The sequence below is a fragment of the Ambystoma mexicanum genome, chromosome 8 (genome assembly GCF_040938575.1).
Source record: "Ambystoma mexicanum isolate Mex_15411 chromosome 8, UKY_AmexF1_1, whole genome shotgun sequence".
NCBI lineage: Eukaryota > Metazoa > Chordata > Amphibia > Caudata > Ambystomatidae > Ambystoma > Ambystoma mexicanum.
The window spans coordinates 543,402,509-543,423,686 of record NC_090929.1 but is presented as its reverse complement, the minus strand read 5'-3'; positions in this window follow the sequence as shown (position 1 = coordinate 543,423,686).

The following is a 21,178-nucleotide window of genomic DNA, read 5'->3' as shown; positions in this document are numbered from 1 at the left end:
CCCACGAGACCCGCACGGTACTGGATTCCGTATACCCCCTGCTGGGCTACCTCATCCTGCTGCCACGTCGCACTCTGCCTTCCCCACCCTGTCGGCATACTGTCAGTATCCTTGAACCTATAATACCTACGGACGACGGCTGCTGCCCCGCCTTCATCTTCCCCCGTGACTCCTCAGCCGCTGCCCACCTCTGACTCCGCCAGGCTAGATAGGGTCTCCTCACCACCGTAATGTCCAGCAGAGCGCGGGGTGCTAATAAAATGGGCGCTATGGACAAGTTTGCCAAGGCGGCCCCTCGTGCGGAGTCTGCGTCCTCACCCGCGGCACTGGAGGACAGCGAGAGATTGCCGGATCCCCACAACCAGACCTAGCCACCATGATGGAGTCTATGGCAAAAAACTTTGCATCCTTTCATGAAAAGCTGGACGACGACAACGCGTATGTCGCCTCCTTACGCGCCCAAATTGACCAGCACGGGACCATGCTCACGAAGACGGAGCAACGGATAAGTACCAACGAGGATCACATTCATACCCTTCAGAACACAATTACAGAGCTCGTCTGCGACATGAAACGGATCAAAGCCAAGAACGATGACCTCGAATCGAGATCACGGCGGAATAACATTCGCATAGTGAGGCTTCCTGAATCGGCACTAAAGGGACGCATGGAGCTCGCGGTTGAGCAACTCATCAAAGATCTCCTTGATAACCCTGAGCTCTCACCATTCTTTACGGTTGAAAGAGCGCATCGATCTCTGGCGCCCCGCCCTAAACCAGGCTATTTCCCCAGGCCAATCATCACAAAATTACTGGGCTACAAGGACAGGGATCACATTCTCCGTCTGGCCAGGGAGAGAGGGGAGCTGAGGCTGGAATCTCAGATCATCAGGAGTTTCCCTGACTTTTCGGTGGGGGTCCAGCTGGAGCGACGCCGATTTAGCGGGGTGAAGAAGATGTTGAGAGAGAGAAAAATTGAGTACTCTATGCTTTTCCCTGCTCGTCTGAAATTCATTAATCGCAACAAAAGCTACTTCTTTACGGTCCCGGATGAGGCCGTTAAGTGTATCGAAGCGCAGGTCCCACTTGTGAATCCTCCGGAGGAACAAATGGACGACGATTGATCCGGTACCCCCTAGGTTCCTCCGCTGACCTCTGGCGGACGGGGCGACCGTGAGACTGTTCACCTGGCATACTGTGGCCCGCCCCCCTTGTCATCCCATTTGCTGGCGGGCCTTGGGCCCGTGGCACTCTCCCTAGTACTTCATCTTCTGCGGGAGTTGTCTCCCTATATATCATGGTTCTGTTGCCAAACCCGGGCCTGCACTCCAGAGACTGGGCCGCACCGTCATGCACTGACTTGTGGTAGTTCCGATTTTGTCCATGCTATCCTGAAAACCATGGTTATCCTTTATTTGTAACCTCTACTTTAACAGTCGAACAATGTGAATGTTGTTTTTCGTCCAAAGATTTACAATTGGTGGGCTTGACGGCAGCAGCAGCCCCCACTGCAGCTGCAATGCCGTTTATGGCGGTGGGTTTGTGTTCGAGCCTCGTTTGGGCTATTTCTCAGGCGCTGCCGAGTTGGGGATGGCACGCAGTTTGGTTTCATGGTGGTTGTCTATTCACTGCTAGTCATTACCGGGTGGGACAGTTGGGGTTTGTTTTACACAAAATGGCGTGATGGTCCTGACTGGTGCGGCGGGGTGGCAGGTCTGCCTCATCACAGCGCTCCGGTTGATACTCGGAGTGAGAATCCCCTTCTGGGATGTTCCTTATCACTTCAGTATAGCTATTAGAGTATTAACGTGGAATGTGCGGGGGCTGACCAACTTTACCAAATCTCGTAGAATTACTGCATATGCACAGAGGCATGGGGTCAAGATTCTCCTGTTGCAGGAGACACACGCTAAGAAACTCTTGTCATCAAACCTCACACAGACCTGGGGCCCCAACAGATACTACACTCAGTACTCCACTCAGTCCAGGGGAGTCCTCACGCTCAACCACAAATCGGTTGGGTTCACGCTTCACACATCCCACATTGATCCTGAAGGTAGATTTGTGATCTTACACTGTACCTTAGCTAATGAAGAATGCCTGCTTGTGAATTCATATGCTCCCAACATTGATTCTCCCGATTTCATGGATACGGTATCTTCCATTCTCATGAAATATGTGGATGTCCCCATTATATGGGGTGGAGACATGAACCTCATACTTGATATGGCTCTAGACAGAACAACCTCTGCCCGTAGACCTATGACCCGAGCAACCAAACGGCTTCTAACTCACATGAGCTCCTTGAATCTTCACGGCGCTTGGAGAGTACTCCACCCCCATGAGAGGGACTACACCTTTTACTCCACAGTACACGATAGTTCCTCGAGAATAGATCTATTCCTCCTGTCGGGTAGCCCGATTTAGCGGGGTGAAGAAGATGTTGAGAGAGAGAAAAATTGAGTACTCTATGCTTTTCCCTGCTCGTCTGAAATTCATTAATCGCAACAAAAGCTACTTCTTTACGGTCCCGGATGAGGCCGTTAAGTGTATCGAAGCGCAGGTCCCACTTGTGAATCCTCCGGAGGAACAAATGGACGACGATTGATCCGGTACCCCCTAGGTTCCTCCGCTGACCTCTGGCGGACGGGGCGACCGTGAGACTGTTCACCTGGCATACTGTGGCCCGCCCCCCTTGTCATCCCATTTGCTGGCGGGCCTTGGGCCCGTGGCACTCTCCCTAGTACTTCATCTTCTGCGGGAGTTGTCTCCCTATATATCATGGTTCTGTTGCCAAACCCGGGCCTGCACTCCAGAGACTGGGCCGCACCGTCATGCACTGACTTGTGGTAGTTCCGATTTTGTCCATGCTATCCTGAAAACCATGGTTATCCTTTATTTGTAACCTCTACTTTAACAGTCGAACAATGTGAATGTTGTTTTTCGTCCAAAGATTTACAATTGGTGGGCTTGACGGCAGCAGCAGCCCCCACTGCAGCTGCAATGCCGTTTATGGCGGTGGGTTTGTGTTCGAGCCTCGTTTGGGCTACTTCTCAGGCGCTGCCGAGTTGGGGATGGCACGCAGTTTGGTTTCATGGTGGTTGTCTATTCACTGCTAGTCATTACCGGGTGGGACAGTTGGGGTTTGTTTTACACAAAATGGCGTGATGGTCCTGACTGGTGCGGCGGGGTGGCAGGTCTGCCTCATCACAGCGCTCCGGTTGATACTCGGAGTGAGAATCCCCTTCTGGGATGTTCCTTATCACTTCAGTATAGCTATTAGAGTATTAACGTGGAATGTGCGGGGGCTGACCAACTTTACCAAATCTCGTAGAATTACTGCATATGCACAGAGGCATGGGGTCAAGATTCTCCTGTTGCAGGAGACACACGCTAAGAAACTCTTGTCATCAAACCTCACACAGACCTGGGGCCCCAACAGATACTACACTCAGTACTCCACTCAGTCCAGGGGAGTCCTCACGCTCAACCACAAATCGGTTGGGTTCACGCTTCACACATCCCACATTGATCCTGAAGGTAGATTTGTGATCTTACACTGTACCTTAGCTAATGAAGAATGCCTGCTTGTGAATTCATATGCTCCCAACATTGATTCTCCCGATTTCATGGATACGGTATCTTCCATTCTCATGAAATATGTGGATGTCCCCATTATATGGGGTGGAGACATGAACCTCATACTTGATATGGCTCTAGACAGAACAACCTCTGCCCGTAGACCTATGACCCGAGCAACCAAACGGCTTCTAACTCACATGAGCTCCTTGAATCTTCACGGCGCTTGGAGAGTACTCCACCCCCATGAGAGGGACTACACCTTTTACTCCACAGTACACGATAGTTCCTCGAGAATAGATCTATTCCTCCTGTCGGGTAGCCTGATGGGCAGGGTTTCTGATGTTATGATCCACGCGCGCACACTCTCCGACCACTCTCCCATTCTACTGCAGATCCAGCTAGGTCATGCCTCTGGAGCTTGCCCCGCCTGGCGTTTCAAATCCAATGCCCTATCAGATATCGTCTTTAGGGCTGAGATACTAGCCGACATAAACTTGTTCTACGAAAAAACAATGTCTCCGATACGTCCAAAGGGACTCGTTGGGAGGCATTCAAAGTTTACATCAGAGGAATGTGCATCTCTAGAGAAGCAGGGGTCCTCAAGGCCATAAAGCAGGCCTTAAATCTCTCCGAAACCAAGCTCCTGGGCTGTCCGCAAGAAGTGGCAACATATGACCCTCCCTTATGAAAAGGGGGGCCTTAATGCCCCTGATTTAACTTTCTACTGGAACGCTGCTCAGGCCCAACATGCTACCCATTGGTAGACCCGCCCCCACATGTTAAATTGGAAAAAATGGTGGGAGACGGTATCCACATCATGACCCTACTATTACACTATGGATTTTGTGCGAATTCCCCATGGGATCCGGTGGGTAGCACGATTCGGGCATGGAATAATATCCTTTCTCCCAGTCCGGAACAGCGCCCATACTATAAGTGGCTCCCCTTATGGCAATTTCCCGGCCTCACCCCTACACATGACCAACACCTCTCTCAACGTTGGGAAAGCCTGGGATATTGGGCCCTGACTGACCTATATCCTGAGGGTTCATTTATTACCCCCCGAACTTTACGCCCCGGGCACCCCAGCTCTGCGCTTGACTTGTTGCAGTACTATAGGTTGAGAGCAGCGGTACGGGCCATGTGGCCCTCCTTCCCAGAGGAGCCTCCAGACTCACCTGAACTCCTGTACATCGCAAACTCCACTGGCTGCCTGCAGGGGCATAATATCCTCCCTATATAAAATACAAATGGGCAAACTAGAGAAAATTTTCCCGGAACCACGGGAAGCATGGGCCAGGGAGCTCGAAACGGTGATCACTGACGAAATGTGGGGCGGGCAAAATATATGTTCACACGCGCAAGGTATCACTTAATGCCAGGTTCTGCTGTATTCAATACAAATTACTCAATAGGCTCTACTACACGCCGTACAGAGTTGCAAAATTCACGCTCACTTCTACACATACATGCCCGAAATGCAAATCAAACGTGGCAGACCATGTTCATATGTTTTGGTCCTGTGCTGCGCTACACGAGTTTTGGTTGGAGGTGACGGAGGTGCTCTCATAGATAATTGGCTCCCCGGTAGAGATGGACCCACTTGCCTTGCTGTTTGGTATTTGGACGGGAGAAAATGTAAGGAAAATGTCAAAATTCTTGAATGTAAGTGCTATTGTTGCCAAAAGATGTATATTGCAATGCTGGAAGCGCCGCTCCCGCACCCCCACCCTCAGCATGTGGTTGAAGGCACTCACGTGGGTACAAACATGCGAGGAGGAGTACATCGGATCCTTGCCCATGCCCTCCCGTCCTGGAAATGTGTGGTCTGAATTCTGTAGTTACCTGAACAGCAAGGATGGGGTCGTGTGGTCCACCGCCCCTTAACAGACCCAACCTAAATCTGCTTGATGCACTACTTATGCGCACTATTCCACAATGTTTACCCCCTCAAAAATGTGATGTTGATATTAGCTGTGATGCAATGCATATAGATGTTGTTATATTGGTTTCTTGCTTACGTGCTAACTGTGCTGTACCTGTCTTAACCTCCTGCCAATAAACAAAAGTTTAAAAAAAAAAAAATAATCATCTTGGCGCTGATATTTTCTGAAGAGGGACAAGTGTTTTGACGGACAGAGATCAGAGCGGTGGTCTTGCTTCTTCATAGTTCCTTAATCTAAGCCTATGCTTGTTGCTAAATCTTTAAAGTGCGATCTGTCAATTTTGAAATCTCGACTTTATTTCTGAAAAATCTACCTTCACAAAAACCTCTGTAACATTTGAACCGCACGTCCTAGAACTGAAATTTAACTGTCATTTTGAAGCTAAGATCCTAAGCTTTCCAATAGTTTTTCCGTAATCGTGTCTCACGTACTCGGAAAAATTGCCGCGAATTGCAATTTAGCTCCATTTCACCACATGTCAAAATAGCTGCTTCTTGTTTTCAACTGCTGATATTCGTTTTCAATCTGATAATCCTTCATGAATCATTGCTAGTGTTGACCTGTACCAATCCAAAGTACTCTCACTTATCCTGAATATCCTTTAGTGAATGAAAATCATTTTAGCATATTTTCCCTTTCATTGCAATCACAGTCAAAAGTATTTTTGCCCGTTTTTAAAATCATACCTGTTTTCTCTAAGCTTGCTGGGGGAATTGGGATTGAACTGCATTATTGGTTGTATTCCTGAAACCTGTGTGCCCTCATTTTCATCTCTTCATATTCAGACCCTCCAGCTTATAGCGATTTTGCAATCTTGCAAAATTCCGCAAAAACGGCTGTTTTGTGCAAAAACAGCATCTTTAAAAAAAAATGTATGTTTTTGTTTTAAAAAAATAATACTCAGGGTGCCAGGTTCTCAACTTTTTTTTACACAAGAAATGAAATGTGCTAACACATCTCCGCCCCAAAAAAGTGCAGCCCAATCCACAAGGGACACATGAATGGGCACATTTTATATGAGCGCCCATTCAGATGGCCTTTTTCACCTCCTTGATCAAATAAAGTGGTGTTTCTGTCAATTTAAAAGCACATCCCTCATTTCCAAGCAAGATGCACTTTTGAATGTGCAGAAATTGTAGGCTACCCTACGCGCACGGGATGTGGGGCTGCCACTGCATGACAGGGTCTTTCCTGACCCTGTCATGCATTTCTTTTAAGGTATGAACCGCTGCTGCGTCGCTTGCATTTCTGTTCCTCAAACAGGAAAAAATGCATTTTTTTGGGTCGCATTTTACAGTGGCAGGCACCTGGAGGGCCTGTCCCTGTGGAAGGCGCTGGGAGCTTGCAGAACACTGTCGGGAGAGCGATTCTATTTAAAGTACTGCCCATTTTGATGACAAAAATCGATCAAATGTTACAATTTGACCTATTTTAATCCAGTACTATTCGATTGATTTTTATAAATACTGAACATGTGTTGTGGGGGTGTCACCTGCGCCCCATGTTCAGTATTTTTGGTCTACGGTGGTTGCAGAAGTGTTTTCCCCTTTTTTTCTCAAAATTGGAGGCGGGGACAGAAAAAAAAGAAAATAACGAAAAAGGGACCCTGCGGAGTTGGATCCGACTAGCGTTAGAGGGATGGATCTGGCACCGCAGGGTTGCAGGGGAAACGGCAGCGACCAAGCAGTAAAGTATGGGAGGGGGTGGGGTGGTGGTGATAGGGGCATTTTGGGTTGTTTGGCTGAAGTGCAAATCAATTCGCAGCGAAATTGACTACACTCAATTCCGCCGCAAATAATGACACTTCGGTCAAACAACCCAGAACACCATTCGAGGCCGCTGGCCAGCGCACAATTTGCGCTACAGCTCAAGCCTGTGGAAATGAGCTGGTCACCTTTCAGAATAAGGTGACCTGCTCATTTCCAAAAATGGCTTGTCTAAAAATAGCATATCCTCTGTTCTTTTTTTAAATGCCCAATTTTTTGAGGAACTGGGTCAAAATCTACATTTAAAAAAATAAAATAAATGGTTACACTATGAGAGAGAGGGAGAGTGATGGGTGAGATGTGAAGTGAAAGGCAAGAAAGCAGAGGGAGAGCAGTGGGTCAGAGGAGGAAGCACTGCACAAGAGAGCAGAGGATGCAGTGGCCCAGAAATCTGAGAGCGAGCAGAGGTACAGAAAGTAGAGGGAGCATGTGGTCAGTGAGCCAGAAAGCAGGGAGGAAGCGGTTGGCCAGAAAGAGGCAGTGATCTGGGAAAAAGGATGAGGGAAGAGTGCGATAGAATGGGAGAAAGGATGCAAGATGCAGAAGCAGCGCAAAAGAATGAAGGACTGTATATTGCGGGAGGAATTGTAGAGTGTAAGGTGTGAGTTGGGAGTATGATTTGGAGTGTGGCAGGGGCTGAGCAGTGCAAATTGTGACTTGACAGTGTGACATAGCACGTGAGTATTTGTATGACAGAGTGAGAGGTTAAGGAATGCAAGTTGTGATGGAGAGTTGGTGAGATGTGTGTTGGTGAGAGAGGTGTGTGGGTGTTTGGGGGATTGGAGAACATAGAAGGGGAATATTTTCAGCATTACAACTGATAATGATCAATTTAGTTAATACTATTAAATAGGCATGAACATTAAACCAGAAATGTAGCCAAATCAAACACTGTTCTGCAAAGCCAGAGACATCTGGGACTCTTCCTATTAAATTAATACAAAAGATACATAATAATGATACCCTGGCTCTCTTGTAGCCTTGCACTCTGCCTATTTCCTGCAATGTGGAAAACGTACACCCTCCACTTAATACAAAATGTCCCGCAAAAATGCTGCAATAAATAAAGGTTTGTGCCGCAAAATTTGCCATTTCATGCCGCAAAATCCTGGAAGGTCTGCATATTGCTCAGGAAAGGGATACCTTAGGCCAGGAAGTCTGTAACTTAAAAGGGAAGCTGGAAGAAAATCACCTGGCCCTCCAGGGACTGCGTGACCTCCAAAAAGAGCATCAAAACTTGTTAGAGCACACCAGGAGGGTGGAAGATGCTCTGGCAAGGAATGAACAGGCCAGTAGGGACGGGACTCAGGAGGTAACCCTCCTGCAGCAAAGACTGGCCTAGTACTCCAGGACAAACCAGGAAGCACAGAGAGAGAATGAGGCTCTCTATCAGCACAATGATAGGCTCCAGCGACGGGTAGCCATGCAAGAGAGACTGATAGTCTAGTAAGGCCTTGATTGAGGAACTGAAAAGCACAGGCTCTTGCATGGCAACAGGGAGCAGGGGCTGATAGAGATGAGGTTCTCTGGGAAAGGGAAACGCCTGAGCATAACCTCAAGAACCCTAGTACCAGAGGCCCTCATCTCTCCCAGTCTCTGGACTCTGCCACCCCAATGTCCCCTGGCACACATGAGCCCAGGGCCACAGGGATGGCAGATTACTATCCAGTCAGAAGTATGGGGCTCATAGGCCAGTACCTCCCAGGAATGGAGGGGCGAGCAACTAGGTATGGGCACCCACGTACAGTGCAATTTAGTGGGGAACCCCAGGAGAGTAGGCCCACTAAGAGCATCCTGAAAACCTCTGCCCAGTTAGGTTAGTGGGGAATCAGAAGACTCCTCTGAGCGTCCCAGGACACAGGAGACTAGGTCCCCCACATTCTGCCAGCCATTCCCAGACTCGCAGAATGCGGGAAAACCTGGAAGATCAGATGGGCACCTCTGGGAGCAGTGCCTCTGAGTCAGAGGATGAATGGACCCGGGTTACCCGAACCAAGAAGGCCAATAAGGCAAAAAGGGCCTTGCTTAACGACCCCTTAAAACAGATTAAGGAAATAAGGCGTGTCATCACGCCTTATCACAAGAACGCCAAGTATTCTGTGTGGGAACACTTAGAGCTCTTTGAGCAAATGATGGAGACTTTCCATTTGAAAGACAGCAGTAGCCGCATTCAGTATGTCAAATGGACATTCTCCCCAGAATACTCCAGTCTCTTCGCGGAGATGGAGGACCAAAATCATTTAAGATGGTCCAGATACAGGGCGGCCATCTTAAAGCACTTTTCTGTTCATAGAAATCCCCAAGAGGCTCGTAAGGCAGCCTACAATTTACAATGTGGGGAGGATCAGGCCCTTCAAGAATTTGTGCAGGAGTTGAAGCGTGCCTTTGCGCAGACTACCAAAAGGGTGCGCACGGACAGTAAAGAATTTGTTAATACGTTTTTCCATGCCTTACACAAATACATCATGACCCAGCTAGTGAGAGATTTTCATGAGAAAAGGTCACTAGACTGGGTAATTGAACAGGCCACCCGTATCTATGAGGTGCAGAAGCCCATAGAAAATAAAAATAATGCTCATAAAAGCCCCAAACCAACCGCTTCTAAGGTGGCAGAGGTAAAGGTTGCCCCATTTTAGATTTGGAGATGGGGGGGGCCCTAAAAACCTGCCTGCACGGAATAATTCTAAGCCCAGAAGGCCCTCGCGCCAGTCACAGACAGGGGGTCAAGGAGGTAGTCCCACAAATGGGGCCCCTCAGTCCTCTGACTATGTAAGTCCCCGCTACAAGGGAAACTAACCCATCCTGGGTTATGTGTGGACTCCTCCAGCCCAAGGGGAGGGGATCCAACCAAGCACCTAACCCAGGGAACTTCCCTCCTAACTTCCCCCAGGAGGGCAGAAATTCACCAAATCCTGGGCAGAACTTTTTCCCCCCCAAGTATCCACAGAACTTCCAACCCCAAAATCATGCATCCTTCTTTCCCCACTTTCCTGAGCCCAGACAACCTAATCCGGGAGAGGGGAGGCCAAGGGTGGAGGGGTACCCAAATCTTCCCAACCCGGGGTACTACCAGAGAAGGGATAGTTACCCTTCCCGGGATCAGCCCAGGGGAGAAAACAGAACCCTGTATCAGCCTGAGCGGGTTTCACAGCTTGAGCGCTAGGTCCAAAATATGGCACACGATCTGGGTCGCATGCTGAGGGCTCAGCAGATCCCTCAGATGAGTATGCCGGCACAGAATGCCCCAAACTCTGGACCTGGTGCTCCAGAACAATGACGGGGGCAGCACCCCGATAACTCACCGGTTCCCAGGGAGGAGGCACAAGGGGAAGGGGGTGTAAAGCCTTGGAGGAAGCTCCCTTCCCCACTTGTAAACAACACCTGGAAACCCAGGAACCGGAAACAAAATCTCCTGCCCCTGAAAGCTTGCCACCCAAGGAGCAGAGGGGGGTAGGAGAAACAAAGGACCCAAACAGACCCATTTTGAGGAGGAGGTACAGATCTTACAATTTGAACGAGAGGGATCCTCAGAGGATCCTGGGAAAGGATCTTCTCCTTCAGAGATGGGGGAACTCCTCCCAAAGAAAAATGGGTCTCTAGGGATTCAAATCCAGACTGGGTAGATGTGGGGACTGAGCTAGCGCTGCCCATCATCCCATCCCAGAACCAACCACATCAAAATCCCCTGGTTCAAACCCATCCTGGTGATCGCCTCCGAAAAGAGGGGGCGGCACAGAACCGGAACCAGGGGAACTCAAAACCGCTCCTATCTCCAGTTGCCAACTTTTTCTTTCAGATTCCCAAGACTCCCCACAAAATCCTGCCCAAATCTCTTCTTTCTCAATGTCCAAAACCAGAAAATTAGCCCTCCAGTTGTCCAAAGATGTGCATTATCTGTGCCCCCTTGCGGAGAAGGAGGGAAGATACTATGCCCTGGTTCAAGTACAGGGGCAGGGTACAATTTTGGCACTGGTGGACACTGGATCCCAAGCTGCCCTTCTGTCCAAAAAGGCCTTTGATGAACTAAATTCAGGAAGGGGGGAGAAACGCCAAATTCCTCTCAACTCTCTTCCTGGACAACTTCAGAACTTTGACGGGAAGGATATTCACGTCGAGGGGACTGCGGATTTGGACATTAAAATTGGGCGACATAAGGTGAAACACCCGGTCATAGTAGTGACTCTAGAGGGCACCCCTCGTTTACTAGGGAATGACCTCCTGAGAAGGTTGTCACCCCTAATAGATTGCGTAAACAAGGTCCTCTGGACCCAGACTAGCCGACCAATAAAGTTAAAACAGAGTGTCAACCATGTTAGTTTAAAAGGCACATGCCACATGGTTGAACAAAAATCTGACCAGGTAGAATTTCACTTCCGGAACAACCAAATTCCAGACGTGACAGTAATAGCAGTAGGACAACAGACTGGTGAGGAGGGGGGGGTCCTCTCTATTTCTGAAAATTAACCTTCCTTCCAGTTTAAGGTCGTATTCCACACTGGAAGGAAACACTCTGAAATTCTTTACCAATCCACAATCAGACATTCCCAGTCCAATAGTCCAGAAAAATGTGAAATCATCTCAGAGCCTGGCTGATATTCAGCAAATTGGAGAGCAGTTGTTCATCCCAATTCAGTTAAATGAAGGGAAGGACTCTGTTCTCGCCCGAGTGTGTGTGAACAAGGGTAAGAGCTTCATCAGCGAAGCCATGTTCCACCAACTCCCAAAAGATCCAGCCATTCCCAGATTCAAACTGATAGACAAATGGGAAATGGATCTGGAAACCCCCAATTCCAAACATCTCCTGCCAAGCATGTGTATGCTCAAAATCTCCATAGGCAACAAGAGCATAGTCCATAATTTTTGGGTCATGTGAGACGTCACTGCCGCCTTTTACTTAGGCAGTGATATTCTCAATCCCTTTGCCATTAGTTTGGACCTAATAAACTTCAAAGCTTGGTCCCGATTAGCAGATAATCCCATAGGCGTTGATGATCCAGAGAAAGCATTTAGGTCAGCTCAATTGCTACCTTATGCAGTTGAAATTTAGATTGGCGAGGAAGTCACCATCCCAGAAAGGACCCGACAATTCTCCCTGGAAGTGAAAGTTAAAATAGGACAGAAATTGAAAAACCCTGATGCCTATGTTCATCTAAATGCTTCTCTCCAACAGCAAGGGTTGGGGGTAAACCCAACACCACTAGTCAATGTAGAACATGACACCATTCCAATAGAGGTGGATAACAGCCACTTAAAGAGTATTACTCTAGCCGCAGGCACCATTATTGGAATGGCGGTTTATGACCAACATTTTTCCATTGATCTAGGTAATGAACTGTTGGGACCAATCCCCAAGGACTGTTTTGACAGTGACAGTGATGACAACACAACACCAGACAGGATCTTTACCCGGCATGCGGGGGAACTTCCTGGTGTACACTTCCTGCCCTTATGGTAAGGAAGATGTGACTTGTGACTTCAGGAACGATGAGGTGATTTTCCAGGTCCATGAGGGCTGCCTTTCCCACCTGAAGCCACCAGTCCAAATCAGCACTTTGACCAGGGATTTCTCCACCCAGCTGGAGGAGGCCGCTGAGATAGCAAAACCAGAAGTCTTTCCAGGCTTCAGGCAGATGGTTGAAGAGAGAGTTAACCTAGCTGATGCCTGTGAGACTCTGGAGCAGAAGCAAAAGTTGAAACAAGTTTTCTTGGATTTTTAAGATCTCTTTGCGGTGGACTCATATAACTGTGGTCGCACCAACATCCACACAACAACAATTCCCACGGACCCTGGTATGATTCCAGTGTTTGTGAAGCAATATCGCTTGCCTCTCGCATCAATGGAGTCCCTGACTGAAATCATTAAGAACCTTGAGTACCGTGGGATAATCCGTCCAGTCCACAGCACCTTCAATAATCTGGTGCTGGGGATATTGAAACCAAACGGCCAGTGGAGACTCTGCGCCGACCTTAGGGAGCTCAACAAATGGGCCCATACTTCCCGATGGCCTCTTCCCTACATTGGCCAAGGGCTGGCCCAGATCCAGGGGTCACAGGTATTCACTGCAATAGACCTGACCAATGGATACTGGACTATACCTGTCAGTAGGGAGGACCAATACAAGCTGGCTTTTACCTTTGGGGGCCAGCAGTACACATGGACCCGGACTCCCTTCGGATACCTCAACTCTGGCAATGAGTTCAACATTTTCCTACATAAGCCCATGCCCGACCTGGGTGAGAGGGGTAACCTGGTTTATGTAGATGATGTCCTCATCAAAAGCTCAACTGTGGAGGAACACATAGCAGAGATCTGTTATGTTCTGACACAGTTGAGGGCCGCCGGAGCAAACCTTTCCTTTCAGAAAGCACAGTGTTGTAGAACCTGTGTTAATTTCTTGGGGCATGAGATTACTCCTCACGGTCTCTGTCCCCAGGAAAAGAAAGTGGAAGCACTCCAGAAACTGAAGGACCCCACAACTCTGCTGGAACTAAGGAGCCTCCTTGTACTGACTAATTACAGTAGAAAGTTAATTGAGGGCTATACAGAGATCACCAGACCCCTGATTCCCCTTTTGAAGGGGGGGGGTCAAGTGGGAATGGGGTCCAGAACAATCTGAGGCAGTAAGACAACTCAAAAGAAGGCTCTCACAAGCGCCTTGCCTAGCTTACCCTGTCAGAAACAAGGAGTTCTTCTTGGAGACAGGGTTCTCTAATACATGCTTGACTGCAGTATTATACCAAAAGCATGACAAAGTCAATAAAGTAATCTCCTATGCGAGTAAAACTTTATCCTCTGTGGAGGAAAAATTCAACAATTGTGAGAAGGCAATCTTGGCGACGGTGTGGGCATTGAAGAATTACCGCCCGTTTATCCAGGGAGAACACATCATAGTGGAGACTCCACACCAGCCTCTGCAATATCTCCAAAGTGACAGAATCCGGGCTGGAAATGTGAGTAATTCCCGAATTACTTCCTGGATTCTGTCAATGCAAGGCTTTCCTGTGGAGGTCAGATATGGCCAAAACAAGAAGAGTCCCCTTGCGCAAGGTCTGGCTGACTTGCATGATTGTGCCAGAGAAAACTGTCTCGAGGACGAGAGTGTAAAAATCAAGGACAACATGGAGGCATACCGTAATTCCCCACACAAAGTCTTTGAAGAAGACAAGTGTGAGGGAATGCCCACTGTCTATGTGGATGGATGCTCTTACCATGTTGACAACAATGGGGGAAAAATAACTTGTGGCCGGCGTAGGGAATGCATGAGTCCCCAGAACCCTCCGCTGGGTGCAAGATTGGTCCCTGAAGTAGTCAAGTGGCAGAGTTGATGGCTTTGCATCAAGCCATCCTCACTGCTGTCCAACATCAACTCCACAAACTGTTCATAATCACAGATTCGGATTATGTACGGACGGGTTCGTGGAGCACCTGGTTAACTGGAAAACCAGAGGCATGTTATGTGCTAATAACAAACCCTTGAAACATGGGAAGTTAATTCAAAATATTGATGATCTGGTCACCTCGAATGGGATGACCGTCTACTGGAAAAAGATCAAGGGTAATTTCAAAGTAGAGGGACCAGACAAAACTGGAAAAGACTTAGCTGATCAGCTGGCCAAAACCGGGGCCATCCAAGGGGATCTAATTGACATTGAGTCCCTGTTGGGGGAAATCCAGGTCATTGCTATCACTAGGTCCCAGACAAATGCTCACAATGATCTTTCAACTGCACAATGGAGTAAGGAGACCCCAGATGCTGATTTGATTACGCCTTAAAAAGGGGATCCAATAATTGGTAAGTTTTATCAACACATTGAGGACCTTGAGAACTTTCCCCTCACGGATACCGGTTACATTGGGAAAGAGGACGTCAGAGTGTTGATGAAATGTCCAAAAATGTTCCGAATCCAAGACGGTTTGTTGGTGAGGAAATCCCTAGCTGGCCATGATCAGTGGGTGGTTCCTACCTCATTCCAAAGCCTGATGTTAAGTCACGCCCATGATGTGGCCGCAGCCGGTCATAGGGGGTTTCATACAACACTTGAAATCTTAAGAGAGGTTGCATACTGGCCACACATGGGGCAGGACCTCGGCCAATACTTGAAGGGGTGTCCTGTGTGTGCACAATTTCAGCCAACATCCCTCACACACCGTGCGCCTCTCCAAAAGAGGGGGATGACACTGCCATGGTCAGATTTGCAAGTAGATTTCATCGGGCCCGTGATTCGCTCCTCTAGGGGGAATAAGTACATGTTGACCGTGACATGCTTATTTACTAAATGGGTGGAATGTCTCCCGGCCCCAAACTGCAAGGCAGAAACAGCAGCTGCCCTGATGATCAACCACATCTTTTCGCGTTTTGGACTACCCCAAAGGATTGAGTCAGACAGAGGTAGCCATTTCACCACTTGGGGTTAAAAGGGAGCTACATATTGCTTACCGGCTAGCCTCTAGTGGTGCAGTATAACGTTACAACAAAACCATTGTGAGCATATTAAAAAAGTTTGTGGAAGATTCTGGGCCAAGTTGGGATATTCGATTACCTCTTGTCCTAATTGCCATCAGATCTACCCCTTTATCTGCAACTAAAATGTCACCGTTTGAGCTGATGACTGGACGTAGGATGGTGCTTCCCCAGCATCTGCTCTACAGGACCCAAGAGCAGACATTGATCAATGCCTCCACAACACGTGAGTATGTTGAAAATTTAAGAAAACACCTTCAACATGCTTTTGCCTATGCTCAGCGAAATCTAGAAAGATCAGCCGACAGCATGAAGACCCACTATGACTTGAAGACTACTAGAAAAGAATACAATGTAGGAGACCGGGTTTATCTATACAATTTCCAAACAGCAAAAATTTCTGCCTACCTAAGGGACCTTTTGAAATTGTAGACAAGATCTCACCAGTCGCCTACAAGATCTGCATCCCCAAAGGCAGTTTGGTAGAAGGGGAAGACAAGTGGGTCCATATTAATCAGCTGAAGTGTTGCCATCCTAGGCACACTCTGCAGCAACTGGAGGAGTCTTCTGAAACCCCAGAGGGGGCCACTCCAGATCCATAAAATTCCAACCCTAAAATATTCTGTATATAGTCTATAAAATACAATAATGCAAATGTCTCCTGATTTATAAAATGTATATGTCCGCCCCACTACATTAATAGTGGTGGGGAAATGTCTACAAATATGTTTTTGCTTTGTCATCCTAGGAGAGAAAGAGATAAACCATGGAGACTGACCAAGGAGGACGACCCGGGGACCGGGAGCAAAGATCCGATGGGCCTCGGGTATCGCTCAATACTCCCATCAGGACTGGCGAGGAGAACCGATCGATCCACCCCTGATGGAAGAAAAAGACGATGAACTTTGCCATTTGTGGAATCCGAGAGATGAGGCTTACATCCCAGTCTTGCAAAGTTCCATTAACAGCCATCGCAAGAGGGGGGCTTGTGGGATGTATCAACCCACTCATCCAAACCCTGCAACATCACTGTGCATTGCTGGCAGCAGAAACATCATAATGGCCACTGGAAAGCATGCTGCTCGCTAGAAATCACCAGAAATTGCACAGTGAAAACCTGAAAAATAGGCCACATCTACCTTTGCCTATGTCCTTGGTAACACATGAGATCACTGCCAAAAACCACCATTGGGCTACCCACAAGTAGCCTGAAACCACTTGGAAATAGCAATGCTGATTGAAAAAGAAACGCAGAGCTGTTTGAAAATCTGTTTTCTTGATTGTCAAAAATTGCTAAAATCATGGCTCACACATCACCTAAAAGATCCAACCTCTCTTGGGTGTTCCACATCATTATGGCAAGAATCCACATCAATACAATGTCAGCAAAAATCATATGTTCTCAGGACAAAATCCTGTTTTAAAGATACTTGATGGAAAGACAGCTGTCAAAAATGTAATACCGTTGCTCACCTCTACCAGAAAGCCAGCATTTTAAAACCATTTGTGTAAAGTTGAACAATTGAACTCAAACGATGCCAAAGAAGAGAATTCCATCAAAATGCCATATAGAGTGCCACACAGTGATTTCATGTTGAAAAAGACTTAATTTAAAGATATGTAGCTTATTTTAAGTTTATAAATGTATATTCTTTCACAAGGAACTATGTTGCAATTGATCAGAAAGTAACCTGATGCAGTTAAAACTCCAAAAGGCCTGCTTCCCCTGAGAACCCTTCACACCTTGTCATTCCCACCAGAAGGAGGATGTCGCATTGGCATGCTAATCAAAAAGGGAGGAGATTTTCTCTGCAGCCCGGAGAAAGGACAATAGATTCCTTGGACTGAATGGGAATGCTAATTTGGGGTGTAACTGACCACAAAGTGTTGGCAGGAAACAAGACATATGACCCTCTGAGTCAGCCCAGCTCTAAGAGGCGGACCAGACTGAGATGTGAATTGAATTTAAAGCAAATGTATGTTTTATAAAAATGCTTATAACAAATTGTACCAAGCTGACAAAAATGGGAAACTTTGAGGTTCTTAAAATGAAAAATTTCCTCACGATTTAAGATTAAACTGGATGCCGTGCGATGTTCTGAGACCAAACCCCAGAATTTATTCATATTGTAGCTGCTGTGTTGTTGCTATGAACATAAGAAATTACAGGAATATGCCCAGAGAGGATATGAATGCATGTCTAAGAATGGGTGCAGAAATAATATTGGGAAACCCACCAAAAGCGCAATAAGTGGTCATTTCTGAACCAAAGCTCCCAGGAAGATAAGAGTTGGACAGAAGGCAATCTGTCATGCAATTTAGGTAGCATTAACAAGTTGTGTATATTGTAAATTCAATGAAAAAACTTTGTTAAAAGGGACGTTATGGTTAAGTTGCGCAACTAAAAACCTATCAAATTCAGTAAAAAAACTTTGTTAAAGGGACGTTATGGTTCAAAGTAAAACCGAAAAACCCCTGAAATTCGGCAGTTATGGTAAGATAAGCAACCATAACTCACGCCACCGTGCACTGCTAACACTAACACCCAGCACATCAAAGATGACATCCCCTGGTGCTACATCTGCCTGAGCACCAGCCCCACCCCCTCCACCACCACCATCTCCCCAAGGGCCTGAAGAGGGGAACAGGAGTGAGGATACAGAGGAGGAAGAAGAGGATGACGAAAATGAGGTAGAGGAAATCCCTACTACCCGCCCTCGGTATGATTCCTGGGTGTGGCGGTTGTTTACCGTTCATGGGAATGTTCCTAAGGCTTGTGCGAACCGTGTCACCTGCAATGAGTGCAAAATGGTACTAAGTCGCGGGAGGCATGGTGCGTACAGCTTTGGGACCACGACCATGAAGCGACACCTGAACTCATTCCACACTGGGGCCATTCGCCAGGTTGTACCTTGCGAAGAGTGTAGTAGGTTGATTGCCTATACTTCATCCTCTGCTTCTGATCCTGTCACCACAAGGAACACCTCTGTCTTCCTCAAGCTGCCTCACAGGCCATACAGAATTCTGATGACCCTTACCTTTCGAGGGTCGCAGTTGTATGTATGTACTGTGACACAGTACTCTGCAGGGGGGAGCGACTTTGGAGTGCTTTTGAGACTATCGTCTCAGAGCACGAGAAGACCTGTTCACTACCCAAATAAAACCCACTCTACATCTTCCTCTCTCAGCTCGCCTTTTCTTATCCCTGTGGTTGGTGTCCCCCCTTTACCCTCCTTTCCCCTGCTCTCCTAGTGTGTTGTGTATAAAAAAAACAAAAAAAATACAAAATAACAAAAATCAAAAAAAAAATAAGGCTCTTTTCAGAGCCGCCTTTCATAGTTCAAAAATAGAAGTGAAGATAAATAAAGCAGGGCCCTTTGTATATCTTAAAAGTCCGCGGACAGTTCGCGAACATAAAAAAATATTGGGGTGCTACCCTATTGTAACCATTGCATTTTTCTCTGGGAGCAAGTGGTGGCTCTGAAAAGAGCCTTTGGGAGGTGTTTGTATGTCAAAAATTATAAATACTTAACACCTACTTCAAAATGGATGCTGTATTTCTAAAAAAGGTCGCAATGCATTTTGTACATTTCTCAGAAAAATCTGATTGCCAGCATAAGTAAGATGGACTCCATCTCTGCGAAAAATGTATGTACTACAAAACATAATATTTTCATTGTGAAAAGAGGACATGCCAAAATCTCTTAGGAAGGCACAAACATCCTTATTGACATTACGCCTTGCTTTCTCCATTTGTGGACCACATGAGAAAGAACGAAGCCACATTTGTCAGATTGCGTAATCCGTGAAAAAATTACTTTGGAGTTTGGAAACATGTCCATGACCTTCTGAAGTCCTTCTTTCATTGCAAATTGCAAAGAAATTCCAGACACATGTCCTAAACCGTTCCCTCCACAATGAATTACAATTATGTCCGGATGTTCCTCTATCTTCAAAGTTGCACAGAGCGGTAGCAAGTCCAACCACTTCATTCCACGCACTCCATGCCAGTGCACTTCCACATGTGGGAATCCAAGATCTATAGATACTCCACAGCTTTCTGCATGCACCTTCAACCAATGTATCCACAAGTCTCCCAAAATCCACACAATCTGTTTTTTGAAACACTCAGCCATAGCTATCTGTTCTTCTCTCAGCAAAAAGAATATCTGAGAAAACCTCTCCTAGCACAACACACTCACTAAACTTTACTGACCCGTCCCTTGCTACATTCAATCTCATTTGCATGCCTCCCCATCCCAAATTCCCCGGATGTAATACGCGGTGTCCTAGAACTACCTCCTTGTCCGCGAACATATCGTAACATGGACAGCCCTTCTACCATTTCCACTTCACTCTCTGTACCATTCCCTCATTGGATGTAGCTAAGAAATCACATGACCATCCACCAATCAAATCCAAGACCTCTACATGTAACTGCATCATCATAGATCAGCACTGCAAATGTACGGTGAATCTCTCGGAGTACAAGTCTCATACCATTGGCAAGCACGATCTACGAGAAATACTATTCAAGTCTCCAAGATTTCTACTTGCAGCTTCGTCCATATCCATCTGCATGAACACAAACTCCAGGTATGCATATTTACTATACAGTACATGAACACATTTTCTAACCGACTTTTACCTTGTAGAATCTGTAAAATGAATCTACGATCATTTTTTCATTGTCCTAAAATTAACTGTGACTTACAAACCTTTATACCGTTTAATTTCTTCATACACACACACACACGCAAATAATGTTAAACCAACATTTTTGAAATAAAATATATAGACTACATATAATCAAACAAAAGTATATGCACACTCTATGATCAAATCTCAAACAATAATATTTGTACAAACACATAATTGGTTTTAATTTTTTCTATTTATATAATTACTTACATTTATATAGGACAAGCAGGCTATGACATTGACTTACTATTACGTGGAAAAGCAGGCTATGACATTGACTCACAATTACGTGGAAAAGCTTAGTTACAGGAATAGTGGTATACAGTGGTACATTATGAATTTCACAAGCCATAGTAAAGATATTTTCTTTCCTACAGTTAGTCATAAGATTTAATGGTTTTGAGGAAGGTGCTGAGCATTTCAATTTAAAGAATCTATGTCTAAATTAAAAACAGTGCTATATACAAACCAAATTACTAATTTCTTTCTTTTACAATTGCAGTGAAGACCATTCTCCAGAAAAGAAGCAGCCGAATTTGAAGTACAAAGAACATCCAAGAAGTAAACTGCTCATTTTAGAAAAAAAGTAAGTAAAATGTTACCATAATATTTAAATTATTACTAAAACCCACTGTAAGATTAATTCATGCTATTTCTGTACCTAAAAATAGAGATTCTGCACCATTCTGACCAAAAATCCCCCCGTCTTAAACAGTGATTTA